Source organism: Dama dama, chromosome 6, assembly GCF_033118175.1.
Source record: "Dama dama isolate Ldn47 chromosome 6, ASM3311817v1, whole genome shotgun sequence".
Taxonomy (NCBI): Eukaryota; Metazoa; Chordata; class Mammalia; order Artiodactyla; family Cervidae; genus Dama; species Dama dama.
In genome coordinates, this window is record NC_083686.1 from 31,718,393 (window position 1) to 31,738,873 (window position 20,481).

A 20,481-nucleotide genomic window follows, 5' to 3' on the forward strand; every position below is an offset into this window, starting at 1 on the left:
TAACTAGTTATTTTTCAATCTCTTTTGAATTCTAATGCTATAACTTTAAACGCATTGAGTAAGGTATTTGTGGTACCCTAACAGGCTCTATGGAGATACGATGGCAAAAAACTGACACCTTAGGAGCCAATACTCGTCTGTATCACTGAACCCCCAGAATTACCTTCTTGGCAAATATTGGCGAAACAAATGCTAAAAACATGATTAACAGCTGAGCAGAGTGATAGTACTTCAACAGGAAGCAAACATGCCCAGATTTCACAAAAGGTAGGTAAAGTAATTTAATAGCGGAAAAATATTTGATGAATCACTTAAATAATATAAAAGGTGTGATTACAATTTCTGCAAGAAAGGTAAACTACTATGATAGCTCCAACTTATCTCAGTTCAGTTCAGTCGCTCAGTCGTGTCCGACTCTTTGCAACCCCATGAATCGCAGCACGCCAGGCCTCCCTACCAATCACCAACTCCCAGACTTCACCCAAGCTCATGTCCATTGAGTAGGTGATGCCATTCAGCCATCTCATCCTCTGTTGTTCCCTTCTCCTCCTGTTCCCAATCCCTCTCAGCATCAGGGTCTTTTCCAGTGAGTCAACTCTTCTCATGAGGTGGCCAAAGTACTGGAGTTTCAGCCTCAGCATCTGTCCTACCAATGAATACCCAGGACTGGTCTCCTTTAGGATGGACTGGTTGAATCTCTTTGCAGTCCAAGGAACTCTCAAGAGTCTTCTCCAACACCACAGTTCAAAAGCCTCAATTCTTCAGCACTCAGCTTTCTTCACATTCCAACTCTCACATACATACACAACCACTGGAAACACCATAGCCTTGACTAGATTGATGTTTGTTGGCCAAGTAATGTATTTGCTTTTTAATATTCTGTCCAGGTTGGTCATAAATTTCCTTGCAAGGAGAAAGCAGCTTTTAATTTCATGGCAGCAACCGCCATCTGCAGTGACTTTGGAACCCCCCAAAATAAAGTCAGCCACTGTTTCCACTGTTTCCCCATCTATCTGCCATGAAGTGATGGGACCAGATGCCATGATCTTAGTCTTCTGAATGTTGAGCTTAAAGCCAACTTTTTCACTCTCCTCTTTCACTTTCATCAGAGGGCTTTTTAGTTCCTCTTCACTTTCTTCCATAAGGGTGGTGTCATGTGCATATCTGAGGTTACTGATATTTCTCCTGGGAATCTTGATTCCAGCTTGTGCTTCTTCCAGCCCAGCGTTTCTCCTGATGTACTCTGCATATAAGCTAAATAAGCTGGTGACGATATACAGCTTATCTCAAATATTTATAAAAAGCAAAATATATATGGCAAGTGCTACAGTAGTTTAGAGTATCTTTTCTTAACAATACTTTGGATTAACATTATCAAAATGGGAAATATATAAGAGATATAGTATGAATTTTGATATTATAATGGGATTATGGGCAGGAAGATAAACCATCAAATTCTGCTTTGTCATTTGTTCCTTCTCATTGAAGGATTCTTGAGGACACAATAAACATACAAATATTCTCAAGAGTTAAATTTTAACAGTAAGTGCAGTAGCACAAGGACATTATGCAATAGTGATAAAAGTCTGGAATGCATCATGCAGATTGTGCTTGCTAGATAATCCTGGCCCCTTTCATTTCCCCTAAATTTTAAAGGAGCCCTATCAGTGTGCTTTGCAGGGTGCTCTTCAGAGAAAGGATGGTCAGGGCTCCCCAGGAGACCTCCAGATCCCATCCAGACACAGTGACTTAGAGAAAGAGAAACATCAGCCTCCCTGGTGACTTGGTCCTGCCAAAGTCTGAATCAGGAAGATCAAAGTGAAGATGGGATCCTGCCCTTAAGTAAACCCTGTGCATTGTAAGGTCTGGCCTTTAATGGACTCTGCTTCTATCCTGTCACATTGCTCCTCCTGCTTGAGGAGGGAGAGGAACTGTAAGAAGGAATCAAGCATAAGGAAACTGGCATGGAAAAGATTCAGCAGCCTCTTTCTCCACCAAACAGATTGTTACCTTATTTTCTAATACATAAAATTCCCCTGGAGTCTTTGGATATTTTGAAACACTTTTATAATTTGCTATCTGATATTGTAATCTTCTCCTAATAATCTATGTTGTTTCTTTGCTGATAGAATTGCCTTACACTCCCAGAGCAAATAGAGGTTAAACACTATAAATTATAATCCAATGTATGAGAATTGATTAGAAATTCCAAAATCCATACCTTACTTTTATACTGGGTATAAGAACTACATGGTTGCCACTGTCACTCCTTCGTGGTTCATTGTTAATGAGTTCATGGTCAGCTCAATCAATTTTATTATCACAAAGGTGGAACTTTTTCAACAGCCTTATTGACACTTATAAATTACAAAAAAAAAAAAAAAGTCTTCCTTTATAAATGTGAACTATATCCAAAGCAGGAAAGTTGAAACACTATTGATTCATATCAAAAATTACTAATTGTTTTTTTCTTGTAGGTAATGCTTTACAATTTGTAATCTAAGAAGCTATACTTTTCAGGTGAAGTGAAGTGAAGTGAAGTCGCTCAGTCATGTCTGACTCTTTGCAACACCGTGGACTGTAGCCTACCAGGCTCCTCCGTCCATGGGATTCTCCAGGCAAGAATACTGGAGTGGGTTACCATTTCCTTCCCCAGGGGATCTTCCCAACCCAGGGATCGAGCCCAGGTCTCCCGCATTGGAGGCAGACGCTTTAACCTCTGAGCCACCAGGGAAGCCCATACTTTTCAGGTAGCCTTTATTAATTTATTACTAATAAGTTATATATAAAATTTATTTCTCTTAAGTGGCTGATTCAGTTCAGTTCAGTTCAGTCGCTCAGTCATGTCTGACTCTTTGCGACCCCATGACTGCAGCATGCCAGGCTCCTTCTCCATCACCAACTCCCGGAGCTTGCTCAAACTCATGTCCATCAAGTCCGTGGTGCCATCTAACCATCTCATCCTCTGCCATCCCCTTCTTCTGTCTTCAATCGTTTCTAGCATGAGGTTCTTTTCCAATGAATCAGTTCTTCACATCAGGTGGCCAAAGTATTGGAGTTTCGGCTTCAACTTCAGTCCTTCCAATGAACACCCAGGACTGATCTCCTTTAGGATGAACTGGTTGAATCTCCTTGCAGTCCAAGGGACTCTCAAGATTCTTCTCCAACACCACAGTTCAAAAGCATCAATTCTTTGGTGTTCAGCTTTCTTACAGTCCAACTCTCACATCCAATCATGACTACTAAAAACAATAGCTTTGACTAGATAGACCTTTGTTGGCAGAGTAACATCTCTGCTTTTTAATATGCTGTCTAGGTTGGTCATAGCTTTTCTCCCAAGGAGCAAGTGTCTTTTAATTTCATGGCTGCAGTCACCACCTGCAGTTATTTTGGAGACCAAAAAAGTAGAGTCTCTCCTTGTTTCCGTTGTTTCCCCATCTATTTGCCATGAAGTGATGGAACCGGATGACATGATCTTAGTTTTCTGAGTGTTGAGTTTTAAGCCAAATTTTCACTGACCACTTTCACTCATCAAGAGGCTTCTTAGTTCTTCTTCACTTTCTGTCATAAGGGAGGTGTCGTCTGCATATTTGAGGTTGTTGATATTTCTCCTGGCAATCTTGATTCCAGCTTGTGCTTCATTCAGCCTGGCATTTTGCATGATGTACTCTGCATATAAGTTAAATAAGCAGGGTGACAATATACAGCCTTGCCGTACTCCTTTCCTGATTTGGAAACAGTGGCTGATTACACATGTATTTTCCTTGTATATCAAAAGATGCATATCAAAATATATATATTAATGAGTGGATATATATAGCTCTCTTCTATAACATAAGCCAGTAAATATCAATTTTGAAAATGAGGACTAGTGTAAAATATAAAATTGTAAAATATATAATAAAATGAAGCTTTGTAAATCTTGTGAATTCTGAATTTTTGTCAGTGATCTGTACAAAACTCTGAGGGCTGAAGATTTAAGGGATATATAATTTAAGAAAATCAGAAAAAAATAAAGTATGTCAGTTATTAGAAATTTCCCACTGTCTTTTTGCTTTGGAATAAAGACCATCTAGAAACTTTTCAAAATATCTGAATTTGGCAATAAACCATCATTTGTCTATGCCATTATGTGTGAATGGTCATGATTATACTCCATAGCTGATTGAATATAGTAATAAGTATGTAAAATGTAGGTATTCCTACTAATGTCAATGCATTAGTAGTTATCATTGCTTAAGATCATTAATCCTTTCTTCCTTACATGCCATATGGAAGACATTTAACTAGTTATTTTTCAATCTCTTTTGAATTCTAATGCTATAACTTTAAACGCATTGAGTAAGGTATTTGTGGTACCCTAACAGGCTCTATGGAGATGCGATGGCAAAAAACTGACACCTTAGGAGCCAATACTCGTCTGTATCACTGAACCCCCAGAATTACCTTCTTGGCAAATATTGGCAAAACAAATGCTAAAAACATGATTAACAGCTGAGCAGAGTGATAGTACTTCAACAGGAAGCAAACATGCCCAGATTTCACAAAAGGTAGGTAAAGTAATTTAATAGCGGAAAAATATTTGATGAATCACTTAAATAATATAAAAGGTGTGATTACAATTTCTGCAAGAAAGGTAAACTACTATGATAGCTCCAACTTATCTCAGTTCAGTTCAGTCGCTCAGTCGTGTCCGACTCTTTGCAACCCCATGAATCGCAGCACGCCAGGCCTCCCTACCAATCACCAACTCCCAGACTTCACCCAAGCTCATGTCCATTGAGTAGGTGATGCCATTCAGCCATCTCATCCTCTGTTGTTCCCTTCTCCTCCTGCTCCCAATCCCTCTCAGCATCAGGGTCTTTTCCAGTGAGTCAACTCTTCTCATGAGGTGGCCAAAGTACTGGAGTTTCAGCCTCAGCATCTGTCCTACCAATGAATACCCAGGACTGGTCTCCTTTAGGATGGACTGGTTGAATCTCTTTGCAGTCCAAGGAACTCTCAAGAGTCTTCTCCAACACCACAGTTCAAAAGCCTCAATTCTTCAGCACTCAGCTTTCTTCACATTCCAACTCTCACATACATACACAACCACTGGAAACACCATAGCCTTGACTAGATTGATGTTTGTTGGCCAAGTAATGTATTTACTTTTTAATATTCTGTCCAGGTTGGTCATAAATTTCCTTGCAAGGAGAAAGCAGCTTTTAATTTCATGGCGGCAACCGCCATCTGCAGTGACTTTGGAACCCCCCAAAATAAAGTCAGCCACTGTTTCCACTGTTTCCCCATCTATCTGCCATGAAGTGATGGGACCAGATGCCATGATCTTAGTCTTCTGAATGTTGAGCTTAAAGCCAACTTTTTCACTCTCCTCTTTCACTTTCATCAGAGGGCTTTTTAGTTCCTCTTCACTTTCTTCCATAAGGGTGGTGTCATGTGCATATCTGAGGTTACTGATATTTCTCCTGGGAATCTTGATTCCAGCTTGTGCTTCTTCCAGCCCAGCGTTTCTCCTGATGTACTCTGCATATAAGCTAAATAAGCTGGTGACGATATACAGCTTATCTCAAATATTTATAAAAAGCAAAATATATATGGCAAGTGCTACAGTAGTTTGGAGTATCTTTTCTTAACAATACTTTGGATTAACATTATCAAAATGGGAAATATTTAAGAGATATAGTATGAATTTTGATATTATAATGGGATTATGGGCAGGAAGATAAACCATCATATTCTGCTTTGTCATTTGTTCCTTCTCATTGAAGGATTCTTGAGGACACAGTAAACATACAAATATTCTCAAGAGTTAAATTTTAACAGTAAGTGCAGTAGCACAAGGACATTATGCAATAGTGATAAAAGTCTGGAATGCATCATGCAGATTGTGCTTGCTAGATAATCCTGGCCCCTTTCATTTCCCCTAAATTTTAAAGGAGCCCTATCAGTGTGCTTTGCAGGGTGCTCTTCAGAGAAAGGATGGTCAGGGCTCCCCAGGAGACCTCCAGATCCCATCCAGACACAGTGACTTAGAGAAAGAGAAACATCAGCCTCCCTGGTGACTTGGTCCTGCCAAAGTCTGAATCAGGAAGATCAAAGTGAAGATGGGATCCTGCCCTTAAGTAAACCCTGTGCATTGTAAGGTCTGGCCTTTAATGGACTCTGCTTCTAACCTGTCACATTGCTCCTCCTGCTTGAAAAGGGAGAGGAACTGTAAGAAGGAATCAAGCATAAGGAAACTGGCATGGAAAAGATTCAGCAGCCTCTTTCTCCACCAAACAGATTGTTACCTTATTTTCTAATACATAAAATTCCCCTGGAGTCTTTGGATATTTTGAAACACTTTTATAATTTGCTATCTGATATTGTAATCTTCTCCTAATAATCTATGTTGTTTCTTTGCTGATAGAATTGCCTTACACTCCCAGAGCAAATAGAGGTTAAACACTATAAATTATAATCCAATGTATGAGAATTGATTAGAAATTCCAAAATCCATACCTTACTTTTATACTGGGTATAGGAACTACATGGTTGCCACTGTCACTCCTTCGTGGTTCATTGTTAATGAGTTCATGGTCAGCTCAATCAATTTTATTATCACAAAGGTGGAACTTTTTCAACAGCCTTATTGACACTTATAAATTACAAAAAAAAAAAAAAAGTCTTCCTTTATAAATGTGAACTATATCCAAAGCAGGAAAGTTGAAACACTATTGATTCATATCAAAAATTACTAATTGTTTTTTTCTTGTAGGTAATGCTTTACAATTTGTAATCTAAGAAGCTATACTTTTCAGGTGAAGTGAAGTGAAGTGAAGTCGCTCAGTCATGTCTGACTCTTTGCAACACCGTGGACTGTAGCCTACCAGGCTCCTCCGTCCATGGGATTCTCCAGGCAAGAATACTGGAGTGGGTTACCATTTCCTTCCCCAGGGGATCTTCCCAACCCAGGGATCGAGCCCAGGTCTCCCGCATTGGAGGCAGACGCTTTAACCTCTGAGCCACCAGGGAAGCCCATACTTTTCAGGTAGCCTTTATTAATTTATTACTAATAAGTTATATATAAAATTTATTTCTCTTAAGTGGCTGATTCAGTTCAGTTCAGTTCAGTCGCTCAGTCATGTCTGACTCTTTGCGACCCCATGACTGCAGCATGCCAGGCTCCTTCTCCATCACCAACTCCCGGAGCTTGCTCAAACTCATGTCCATCAAGTCCGTGGTGCCATCTAACCATCTCATCCTCTGCCATCCCCTTCTTCTGTCTTCAATCGTTTCTAGCATGAGGTTCTTTTCCAATGAATCAGTTCTTCACATCAGGTGGCCAAAGTATTGGAGTTTCGGCTTCAACTTCAGTCCTTCCAATGAACACCCAGGACTGATCTCCTTTAGGATGAACTGGTTGAATCTCCTTGCAGTCCAAGGGACTCTCAAGATTCTTCTCCAACACCACAGTTCAAAAGCATCAATTCTTTGGTGTTCAGCTTTCTTACAGTCCAACTCTCACATCCAATCATGACTACTAAAAACAATAGCTTTGACTAGATAGACCTTTGTTGGCAGAGTAACATCTCTGCTTTTTAATATGCTGTCTAGGTTGGTCATAGCTTTTCTCCCAAGGAGCAAGTGTCTTTTAATTTCATGGCTGCAGTCACCACCTGCAGTTATTTTGGAGACCAAAAAAGTAGAGTCTCTCCTTGTTTCCGTTGTTTCCCCATCTATTTGCCATGAAGTGATGGAACCGGATGACATGATCTTAGTTTTCTGAGTGTTGAGTTTTAAGCCAAATTTTCACTGACCACTTTCACTCATCAAGAGGCTTCTTAGTTCTTCTTCACTTTCTGTCATAAGGGAGGTGTCGTCTGCATATTTGAGGTTGTTGATATTTCTCCTGGCAATCTTGATTCCAGCTTGTGCTTCATTCAGCCTGGCATTTTGCATGATGTACTCTGCATATAAGTTAAATAAGCAGGGTGACAATATACAGCCTTGCCGTACTCCTTTCCTGATTTGGAAACAGTGGCTGATTACACATGTATTTTCCTTGTATATCAAAAGATGCATATCAAAATATATATATTAATGAGTGGATATATATAGCTCTCTTCTATAACATAAGCCAGTAAATATCAATTTTGAAAATGAGGACTAGTGTAAAATATAAAATTGTAAAATATATAATAAACTGAAGCTTTGTAAATCTTGTGAATTCTGAATTTTTGTCAGTGATCTGTACAAAACTCTGAGGGCTGAAGATTTAAGGGATATATAATTTAAGAAAATCAGAAAAAAATAAAGTATGTCAGTTATTAGAAATTTCCCACTGTCTTTTTGCTTTGGAATAAAGACCATCTAGAAACTTTTCAAAATATCTGAATTTGGCAATAAACCATCATTTGTCTATGCCATTATGTGTGAATGGTCATGATTATACTCCATAGCTGATTGAATATAGTAATAAGTATGTAAAATGTAGGTATTCCTACTAATGTCAATGCATTAGTAGTTATCATTGCTTAAGATCATTAATCCTTTCTTCCTTACATGCCATATGGAAGACATTTAACTAGTTATTTTTCAATCTCTTTTGAATTCTAATGCTATAACTTTAAACGCATTGAGTAAGGTATTTGTGGTACCCTAACAGGCTCTATGGAGATGCGATGGCAAAAAACTGACACCTTAGGAGCCAATACTCGTCTGTATCACTGAACCCCCAGAATTACCTTCTTGGCAAATATTGGCAAAACAAATGCTAAAAACATGATTAACAGCTGAGCAGAGTGATAGTACTTCAACAGGAAGCAAACATGCCCAGATTTCACAAAAGGTAGGTAAAGTAATTTAATAGCGGAAAAATATTTGATGAATCACTTAAATAATATAAAAGGTGTGATTACAATTTCTGCAAGAAAGGTAAACTACTATGATAGCTCCAACTTATCTCAGTTCAGTTCAGTCGCTCAGTCGTGTCCGACTCTTTGCAACCCCATGAATCGCAGCACGCCAGGCCTCCCTACCAATCACCAACTCCCAGACTTCACCCAAGCTCATGTCCATTGAGTAGGTGATGCCATTCAGCCATCTCATCCTCTGTTGTTCCCTTCTCCTCCTGCTCCCAATCCCTCTCAGCATCAGGGTCTTTTCCAGTGAGTCAACTCTTCTCATGAGGTGGCCAAAGTACTGGAGTTTCAGCCTCAGCATCTGTCCTACCAATGAATACCCAGGACTGGTCTCCTTTAGGATGGACTGGTTGAATCTCTTTGCAGTCCAAGGAACTCTCAAGAGTCTTCTCCAACACCACAGTTCAAAAGCCTCAATTCTTCAGCACTCAGCTTTCTTCACATTCCAACTCTCACATACATACACAACCACTGGAAACACCATAGCCTTGACTAGATTGATGTTTGTTGGCCAAGTAATGTATTTGCTTTTTAATATTCTGTCCAAGTTGGTCATGAATTTCCTTGCAAGGAGAAAGCAGCTTTTAATTTCATGGCAGCAACCGCCATCTGCAGTGACTTTGGAACCCCCCAAAATAAAGTCAGCCACTGTTTCCACTCTTTCCCCATCTATCTGCCATGAAGTGATGGGACCAGATGCCATGATCTTAGTCTTCTGAATGTTGAGCTTAAAGCCAACTTTTTCACTCTCCTCTTTCACTTTCATCAGAGGGCTTTTTAGTTCCTCTTCACTTTCTTCCAAATGGGTGGTGTCATGTGCATATCTGAGGTTACTGATATTTCTCCTGGGAATCTTGATTCCAGCTTGTGCTTCTTCCAGCCCAGCGTTTCTCCTGATGTACTCTGCATATAAGCTAAATAAGCTGGTGACGATATACAGCTTATCTCAAATATTTATAAAAAGCAAAATATATATGGCAAGTGCTACAGTAGTTTAGAGTATCTTTTCTTAACAATACTTTGGATTAACATTATCAAAATGGGAAATATTTAAGAGATATAGTATGAATTTTGATATTATAATGGGATTATGGGCAGGAAGATAAACCATCAAATTCTGCTTTGTCATTTGTTCCTTCTCATTGAAGGATTCTTGAGGACACAGTAAACATACAAATATTCTCAAGAGTTAAATTTTAACAGTAAGTGCAGTAGCACAAGGACATTATGCAATAGTGATAAAAGTCTGGAATGCATCATGCAGATTGTGCTTGCTAGATAATCCTGGCCCCTTTCATTTCCCCTAAATTTTAAAGGAGCCCTATCAGTGTGCTTTGCAGGGTGCTCTTCAGAGAAAGGATGGTCAGGGCTCCCCAGGAGACCTCCAGATCCCACCCAGACACAGTGACTTAGAGAAAGAGAAACATCAGCCTCCCTGGTGACTTGGTCCTGCCAAAGTCTGAATCAGGAAGATCAAAGTGAAGATGGGATCCTGCCCTTAAGTAAACCCTGTGCATTGTAAGGTCTGGCCTTTAATGGACTCTGCTTCTATCCTGTCACATTGCTCCTCCTGCTTGAGGAGGGAGAGGAACTATAAGAAGGAATCAAGCATAAGGAAACTGGCATGGAAAAGATTCAGCAGCCTCTTTCTCCACCAAACAGATTGTTACCTTATTTTCTAATACATAAAATTCCCCTGGAGTCTTTGGATATTTTGAAACACTTTTATAATTTGCTATCTGATATTGTAATCTTCTCCTAATAATCTATGTTGTTTCTTTGCTGATAGAATTGCCTTACACTCCCAGAGCAAATAGAGGTTAAACACTATAAATTATAATCCAATGTATGAGAATTGATTAGAAATTCCAAAATCCATACCTTACTTTTATACTGGGTATAGGAACTACATGGTTGCCACTGTCACTCCTTCGTGGTTCATTGTTAATGAGTTCATGGTCAGCTCAATCAATTTTATTATCACAAAGGTGGAACTTTTTCAACAGCCTTATTGACACTTATAAATTACAAAAAAAAAAAAAATTCTTCCTTTATAAATGTGAACTATATCCAAAGCAGGAAAGTTGAAACACTATTGATTCATATCAAAAATTACTAATTGTTTTTTTCTTGTAGGTAATGCTTTACAATTTGTAATCTAAGAAGCTATACTTTTCAGGTGAAGTGAAGTGAAGTGAAGTCGCTCAGTCATGTCTGACTCTTTGCAACACCGTGGACTGTAGCCTACCAGGCTCCTCCGTCCATGGGATTCTCCAGGCAAGAATACTGGAGTGGGTTACCATTTCCTTCTCCAGGGGATCTTCCCAACCCAGGGATCGAGCCCAGGTCTCCCGCATTGGAGGCAGACGCTTTAACCTCTGAGCCACCAGGGAAGCCCATACTTTTCAGGTAGCCTTTATTAATTTATTACTAATAAGTTATATATAAAATTTATTTCTCTTAAGTGGCTGATTCAGTTCAGTTCAGTTCAGTCGCTCAGTCATGTCTGACTCTTTGCGACCCCATGACTGCAGCATGCCAGGCTCCTTCTCCATCACCAACTCCCGGAGCTTGCTCAAACTCATGTCCATCAAGTCCGTGGTGCCATCTAACCATCTCATCCTCTGCCATCCCCTTCTTCTGTCTTCAATCGTTTCTAGCATGAGGTTCTTTTCCAATGAATCAGTTCTTCACATCAGGTGGCCAAAGTATTGGAGTTTTGGCTTCAACTTCAGTCCTTCCAATGAACACCCAGGACTGATCTCTTTAGGATGAACTGGTTGAATCTCCTTGCAGTCCAAGGGACTCTCAAGATTCTTCTCCAACACCACAGTTCAAAAGCATCAATTCTTTGGTGTTCAGCTTTCTTACAGTCCAACTCTCACATCCAATCATGACTACTAAAAACAATAGCTTTGACTAGATAGACCTTTGTTGGCAGAGTAACATCTCTGCTTTTTAATATGCTGTCTAGGTTGGTCATAGCTTTTCTCCCAAGGAGCAAGTATCTTTTAATTTCATGGCTGCAGTCACCACCTGCAGTTATTTTGGAGACCAAAAAAGTAGAGTCTCTCCTTGTTTCCGTTGTTTCCCCATCTATTTGCCATGAAGTGATGGAACCGGATGACATGATCTTAGTTTTCTGAGTGTTGAGTTTTAAGCCAAATTTTCACTGACCTCTTTCACTCATCAAGAGGCTTCTTAGTTCTTCTCCACTTTCTGTCATAAGGGAGGTGTCGTCTGCATATTTGAGGTTGTTGATATTTCTCCTGGCAATCTTGATTCCAGCTTGTGCTTCATTCAGCCTGGCATTTTGCATGATGTACTCTGCATATAAGTTAAATAAGCAGGGTGACAATATACAGCCTTGCCGTACTCCTTTCCTGATTTGGAAACAGTGGCTGATTACACATGTATTTTCCTTGTATATCAAAAGATGCATATCAAAATATATATATTAATGAGTGGATATATATAGCTCTCTTCTATAACATAAGCCAGTAAATATCAATTTTGAAAATGAGGACTAGTGTAAAATATAAAATTGTAAAATATATAATAAACGGAAGCTTTGTAAATCTTGTGAATTCTGAATTTTTGTCAGTGATCTGTACAAAACTCTGAGGGCTGAAGATTTAAGGGATATATAATTTAAGAAAATCAGAAAAAAATAAAGTATGTCAGTTATTAGAAATTTCCCACTGTCTTTTTGCTTTGGAATAAAGACCATCTAGAAACTTTTCAAAATATCTGAATTTGGCAATAAACCATCATTTGTCTATGCCATTATGTGTGAATGGTCATGATTATACTCCATAGCTGATTGAATATAGTAATAAGTATGTAAAATGTAGGTATTCCTACTAATGTCAATGCATTAGTAGTTATCATTGCTTAAGATCATTAATCCTTTCTTCCTTACATGCCATATGGAAGACATTTAACTAGTTATTTTTCAATCTCTTTTGAATTCTAATGCTATAACTTTAAACGCATTGAGTAAGGTATTTGTGGTACCCTAACAGGCTCTATGGAGATGCGATGGCAAAAAACTGACACCTTAGGAGCCAATACTCGTCTGTATCACTGAACCCCCAGAATTACCTTCTTGGCAAATATTGGCAAAACAAATGCTAAAAACATGATTAACAGCTGAGCAGAGTGATAGTACTTCAACAGGAAGCAAACATGCCCAGATTTCACAAAAGGTAGGTAAAGTAATTTAATAGCGGAAAAATATTTGATGAATCACTTAAATAATATAAAAGGTGTGATTACAATTTCTGCAAGAAAGGTAAACTACTATGATAGCTCCAACTTGTCTCAGTTCAGTTCAGTCGCTCAGTCGTGTCCGACTCTTTGCAACCCCATGAATCGCAGCATGCCAGGCCTCCCTACCAATCACCAACTCCCAGACTTCACCCAAGCTCATGTCCATTGAGTAGGTGATGCCATTCAGCCATCTCATCCTCTGTTGTTCCCTTCTCCTCCTGCTCCCAATCCCTCTCAGCATCAGGGTCTTTTCCAGTGAGTCAACTCTTCTCATGAGGTGGCCAAAGTACTGGAGTTTCAGCTTCAGCATCTGTCCTACCAATGAATACCCAGGACTGGTCTCCTTTAGGATGGACTGGTTGAATCTCTTTGCAGTCCAAGGAACTCTCAAGAGTCTTCTCCAACACCACAGTTCAAAAGCCTCAATTCTTCAGCACTCAGCTTTCTTCACATTCCAACTCTCACATACATACACAACCACTGGAAAAACCATAGCCTTGACTAGATTGATGTTTGTTGGCCAAGTAATGTATTTGCTTTTTAATATTCTGTCCAGGTTGGTCATAAATTTCCTTGCAAGGAGAAAGCAGCTTTTAATTTCATGGCGGCAACTGCCATCTGCAGTGACTTTGGAACCCCCCAAAATAAAGTCAGCCACTGTTTCCACTGTTTCCCCATCTATCTGCCATGAAGTGATGGGACCAGATGCCATGATCTTAGTCTTCTGAATGTTGAGCTTAAAGCCAACTTTTTCACTCTCCTCTTTCACTTTCATCAGAGGGCTTTTTAGTTCCTCTTCACTTTCTTCCATAAGGGTGGTGTCATGTGCATATCTGAGGTTACTGATATTTCTCCTGGGAATCTTGATTCCAGCTTGTGCTTCTTCCAGCCCAGCGTTTCTCCTGATGTACTCTGCATATAAGCTAAATAAGCTGGTGACGATATACAGCTTATCTCAAATATTTATAAAAAGCAAAATATATATGGCAAGTGCTACAGTAGTTTAGAGTATCTTTTCTTAACAATACTTTGGATTAACATTATCAAAATGGGAAATATTTAAGAGATATAGTATGAATTTTGATATTATAATGGGATTATGGGCAGGAAGATAAACCATCAAATTCTGCTTTGTCATTTGTTCCTTCTCATTGAAGGATTCTTGAGGACACAGTAAACATACAAATATTCTCAAGAGTTAAATTTTAACAGTAAGTGCAGTAGCACAAGGACATTATGCAATAGTGATAAAAGTCTGGAATGCATCATGCAGATTGTGCTTGCTAGATAATCCTGGCCCCTTTCATTTCCCCTAAATTTTAAAGGAGCCCTATCAGTGTGCTTTGCAGGGTGCTCTTCAGAGAAAGGATGGTCAGGGCTCCCCAGGAGACCTCCAGATCCCACCCAGACACAGTGACTTAGAGAAAGAGAAACATCAGCCTCCCTGGTGACTTGGTCCTGCCAAAGTCTGAATCAGGAAGATCAAAGTGAAGATGGGATCCTGCCCTTAAGTAAACCCTGTGCATTGTAAGGTCTGGCCTTTAATGGACTCTGCTTCTATCCTGTCACATTGCTCCTCCTGCTTGAGGAGGGAGAGGGACTGTAAGAAGGAATCAAGCATAAGGAAACTGGCATGGAAAAGATTCAGCAGCCTCTTTCTCCACCAAACAGATTGTTACCTTATTTTCTAATACATAAAATTCCCCTGGAGTCTTTGGATATTTTGAAACACTTTTATAATTTGCTATCTGATATTGTAATCTTCTCCTAATAACCTATGTTCTTTCTTTGCTGATAGAATTACCTTACACTCCCAGAGCAAATAGAGGTTAAACACTATAAATTATAATCCAATGTATGAGAATTGATTGGGAATTCCAAATTCCTTACCTTACTTTTGTACTGGGTATAGAAACTACATGATTGTCACTGTCACTCCTTCGTGGTTCATTGTTAATGAGTTCATGGTCAGCTCAGTCAATTTTATTATCACAAAGGTGGAGCTTTTTCAACAGCATTATTGATACTTATAAATTACAAAAAAAAAAATAAAAAAAAGTCTTCCTTTATAAATGTAAACTATTTCCAAACTAGGAAAGTTGAAACCCTATTGATTCATATCAAAAATTACTAATTGTTTTTTTCTTGTAAGTAATGCTTTGCAATTTTTAATCTAAGAAGCTATACTTTTCAAGTAGCCTTAATTAACTTATTACTAATAAATTATAAATAAGATTGATTTCTCTTAAGTGGCTGATTCAGTTCAGTTCAGTTCAGTCACTCAGTCATGTTTGACTCTTTGCAACTCCATGGACTGCAGCATGCCAGGCGTCCTTCTCCATCATCAATTCCCAGAGCTTGCTCAAACTCATGTCCATCAAGTCAGTGATGCCATCTAGCCATCTCATCTTCTGCTGTCCCCTTCTCCTCCTGCCTTCAATCATTTCATCAACAGCATAAAGGTCTTTTCCAATGAGCCAGTTCTTCACATCAGGTGGCCAAAGTATTGGAGTTTCAGCTTCAACATCAGTCCTTCCAATGAATATTCAGGACTGGTTTCCTTTAGGATTGACTGGTTTGATCTCCTTGAAGTCCAAGGGACTCTCAAGAGTCTTCTCCAACACCACAGTTCAAAAGCATCAATTCTTTGGTGTTCAGCTTTCTTTATAGTTCAACTCTCACATCTATACATGACTACTGGAAAAACCATAGTTAGACCAAATGGACTTTTGTCAGCAAAGTAATGTCCCTGCTTTTTATTTTATTTCTTTTTCATTTATTTATATTAGTTGGAAGCTAATTACTTTACAATATTGTAGAGGTTTTTGACATACATTGATATGAATCAGCCATGGATTTACATGTGTTCCCCATCCTGAATCCCCCTCCCACCTCCCTCCCCATCCCATCCCTCTGGGTCATCCTAGTGTACCAGCCCTGAGCACTTGTTCTTGCATCAAACTTGGACTGGTGATCTGTTTCACAATTGATAATATACATGTTTCAATGCTATTCTCTCAGATCATCCAACCCTCGCCTTCTCCCAGAGTCCCAAAAGTCTGTTCTATATATCTGTGTCTCTTTTCCTGTCTTGCATATAGGGTTATAATTACCATTTTTCTAAATTCCATATGTATGTGTTAGTATACTGTTTTGGTGTTTTTCTTTCTGATTTACTTCACTCTGTAGAATGGGCTCCAGTTTCATCCAGCTCATTGGAACTGATTCAAATGTATCCTTTTTAACGGCTGAGGAATATTCTGTTTTGTATATATACCACAACATTCTTATCCAGTCGTCCATTAATGGGCACCTAGGTTGCTTCCATTTCCTGGCTATTATAAACAGTCCTGTGATGAACATTGGGGGTACACGTGTCTCTTTTGGTTCTGGTTTCCTCGGTGTGTGTGCCAAAGAGTGGGATTGCTGGGTCATATGGCAATCCTATTTCCAGGTTCTTTAAGGAATCTCCACACTGTTCTCCATAGTGGCTGTACTAGTTTACATTCCCACCAACAGTGTAAGAGGCTTCCCTTTTCTCCACACCCTCTCCAGCATTTAATGTTGTAGATTTTTGAATACCAGCTATTCTGACTAGAGTGAGATGGTATCTCATTGTGGTTTTGATTTGCATTTCTCTGATAACGAGTGATGTTGAGCATCTATTCAAGTGTTTCTTAGCCATATGTATGTCCTCTTTGGAGAAATGTCTGTTTAGTTCTTTGACCCATTTTTTGATTGGATCATTTATTTTTCCAGAATTGAGCTGCAGGAGTTGCTTGTATATTTTTGAGATTAATTCTTTGTCTGTTGCTTCATTTGCTATTATTTTTTCCCATTCTGAAGGCTGTCTTTTCACCTTGTTTATAGTTTCCTTTGCTGTGCAAAAGCTTTCAAGTTTAGCTAAGTCCCATTTGTTTATTTTTGTTTTTATTTTCAATATTCTTGGAGGTGGGTCATAGAGAATCTTGCTGTGATTTATGTCTGAGAGTGTTTTGCCTATGTTCTCCTCTAGGAGTTTTATAGTTTCTGGTCTTACATTTAGATCTTTAATCCATTTTGAGTTTATTTTTGTGTATCATGTTAGAAAGTGTTCTAGTTTCATTCTTTTTTTTTTTTTTAGCTGTTTTATAAATATTCATTATTTTAAGAGCTCATTTACAACTTTATTTTTTTTTTAATTTTTTTTTATTATTATTATTATTTTTTTTTTCCAGTGGGTTTTGTCATACATTGATATGAATCAGCCATGGATTTACATGTATTCCCAATCCCGATCCCCCCTCCCACCTCCCTCTCCACCCGATTCCTCCGGGTCTTCCCAGTGCACCAGGCCGGAGCACTTGTCTCGTGCATCCCTCCTGGGCTGGTGATCTGTTTCACCATAGATAGTATACATGCTGTTCTTTTGAAATATCCCACCCTCACATTCTCCCACAAAGTTCAAAAGTCTGTTCTGTATTTCTGTGTCTCTTTTTCTGTTCTGCATATAGGGTTATCGTTATCACCTTTCTAAATTCCATATACATGTGTCAGTATGCTGTAATGTTCTTTATCTTTCTGGCTTACTTCACTCTGTATAATGGGCTCCATCTTCATCCATCTCATTAGGACTGGTTCAAATGAATTCTTTTTAATGGCTGAGTAATATTCCATGGTGTATATGTACCACAGCTTCCTTATCCATTCATCTGCTGATGGGCATCTAGGTTGCTTCCATGTCCTGGCTATTATAAACAGTGCTGCGATGAACATTGGGGTGCACGTGTCTCTTTCAGATCTGGTTTCCTCAGTGTGTATGCCCAGAAGTGGGATTGCTGGGTCATATGGCAGTTCTATGTCCAGTTTTTTAAGGAATCTCCACACTGTTTTCCATAGCGGCTGTACTAGTTTGCATTCCCACCAACAGTGTAAGAGGGTTCCCTTTTCTCCACACCCTCTCCAGCATTTATTGCTTGTAGACTTTTGGATAGCAGCCATCCTGACTGGCGTGTAATGGTACCTCATTGTGGTTTTGATTTGCATTTCTCTAATAATGAGTGATGTTGAGCATCTTTTCATGTGTTTGTTAGCCATCTGTATGTCTTCTTTGGAGAAGTGTCTGTTTAGTTCTTTGGCCCATTTTTTGATTGGGTCATTTATTTTTCTGGAATTGAGCTGCAGGAGTTGCTTGTATATTTTTGAGATTAATCCTTTGTCTGTTTCTTCATTTGCTATTATTTTCTCCCAATCTGAGGGCTGTCTTTTCACCTTACTTATAGTTTCCTTTGTAGTGCAAAAGCTTTTAAGTTTCATTAGGTCCCATTTGTTTAGTTTTGCTTTTATTTCCAATATTCTGGGAGGTGGGTCATAGAGGATCTTGCTTTGATTTATGTCGGAGAGTGTTTTGCCTATGTTCTCCTCTAGGAGTTTTATAGTTTCTGGTCTTACATTTAGATCTTTAATCCATTTTGAGTTTATTTTTGTGTATGGTGTTAGAAAGTGTTCTAGTTTCATTCTTTTACAAGTGGTTGACCAGTTTTCCCAGCACCACTTGTTAAAGAGGTTGTCTTTTTTCCATTGTATATCCTTGCCTCCTTTGTCAAAGATAAGGTGTCCATAGGTTCGTGGATTTATCTCTGGGCTTTCTATTCTGTTCCATTGATCTATATTTCTGTCTTTGTGCCAGTACCATACTGTCTTGATGACTGTGGCTTTGTAGTAGAGTCTGAAGTCAGGCAGGTTGATTCCTCCAGTTCCATTCTTCTTTCTCAAGATTACTTTGGCTATTCGAGGTTTTTTGTATTTCCATACAAATTGTGAAATTCTTTGGTCTAGTTCTGTGAAAAATACCGTTGGTAGCTTGATAGGGATTGCATTGAATCTATAGACTGCTTTGGGTAGAATAGCCATTTTGACAATATTAATTCTTCCAATCCATGAACACGGTATGTTTCTCCATCTGTTTGTGTCCTCTTTGATTTCTTTCATCAGTGTTTTATAGTTTTCTATGTATAGGTCCTTTGTTTCTTTAGGTAGATATACTCCTAAGTATTTTATTCTTTTTGTTGCAATGGTGAATGGTATTGTTTCCTTAATTTCTCTGTCTGTTTTTTCATTGTTAGTATATAGGAATGCAAGGGATTTCTGTGTGTTAATTTTATATCCTGCAACTTTACTATATTCATTGATTAGCTCTAGTAATTTTCTGGTAGAATCTTTAGGGTTTTCTATGTAGAGGATCATGTCATCTGCAAACAGTGAGAGTTTTACTTCTTCTTTTCCTATCTGGATTCCTTTTACTTCTTTTTCTGCTCTGATTGCTGTGGCCAGCACTTCCAACACTATGTTGAATAGTAGTGGTGAGAGTGGGCACCCTTGTCTTGTTCCTGATTTCAGGGGAAATGCCTTCAATTTTTCACCATTGAGGGTGATGCTTGCTGTGGGTTTGTCATATATAGCTTTTATTATGTTGAGGTATGTTCCTGCTATTCCTGCTTTTTGGAGAGTTTTAATCATAAATGAGTGTTGAATTTTGTCAAAGGCTTTCTCTGCATCTATTGAGATAATCATAAGGTTTTTATCTTTCAATTCGTTAATGTGGTGTATTACATTGATTGATTTGCGGATATTAAAGAATCCTTGCATTCCTGGGATAAAGCCCACTTGGTCATGGTGTATGATTTTTTTAATATGTTGTTGGATTCTGTTTGCTAGAATTTTGTTAAGGATTTTTGCATCTATGTTCATCAGTGATATTGGCCTGTAGTTTTCTTTTTTTGTGGCATCTTTGTCTGGTTTTGGAATTAGGGTGATGGTGGCCTCATAGAATGAGTTTGGAAGCTTACCTTCTTCTGCAATTTTCTGGAAGAGTTTGAGTAAGATAGGTGTTACCTCTTCTTTTACAAGTGGTTGACCAGTTTTCCCAGCACCACTTGTTAAAGAGGTTGTCTTTTCTTCTTTGTATATTCTTGCCTCCTTTGTAGAAGATAAGGTGTCCATCAGTATGTGGATTTATCTCTGGGCTTTCTATTCTGTTCCATTGATTTATATTTCTGTCTTTGTGCCAGTACCATACTGTCTTGATGACTGTGGCTTTGTAGTAGAGCCTGAAGTCAGGCTGGTTGATTCCTCCAGTTCCATTCTGCTTTCTCAAGATTGCTTTGGCTATTCGAGGTTTTTTGTGATTCCATACAAATTGTGAAATTATTTATTCTAGTTCTGGGAAGAATAACGTTGGTAGCTTGATAGGGATTGTATTGAATCTATAGATTGCTTTAGGTAATATACTCATTTTCACAATATTGATTCTTCCAATCCATGA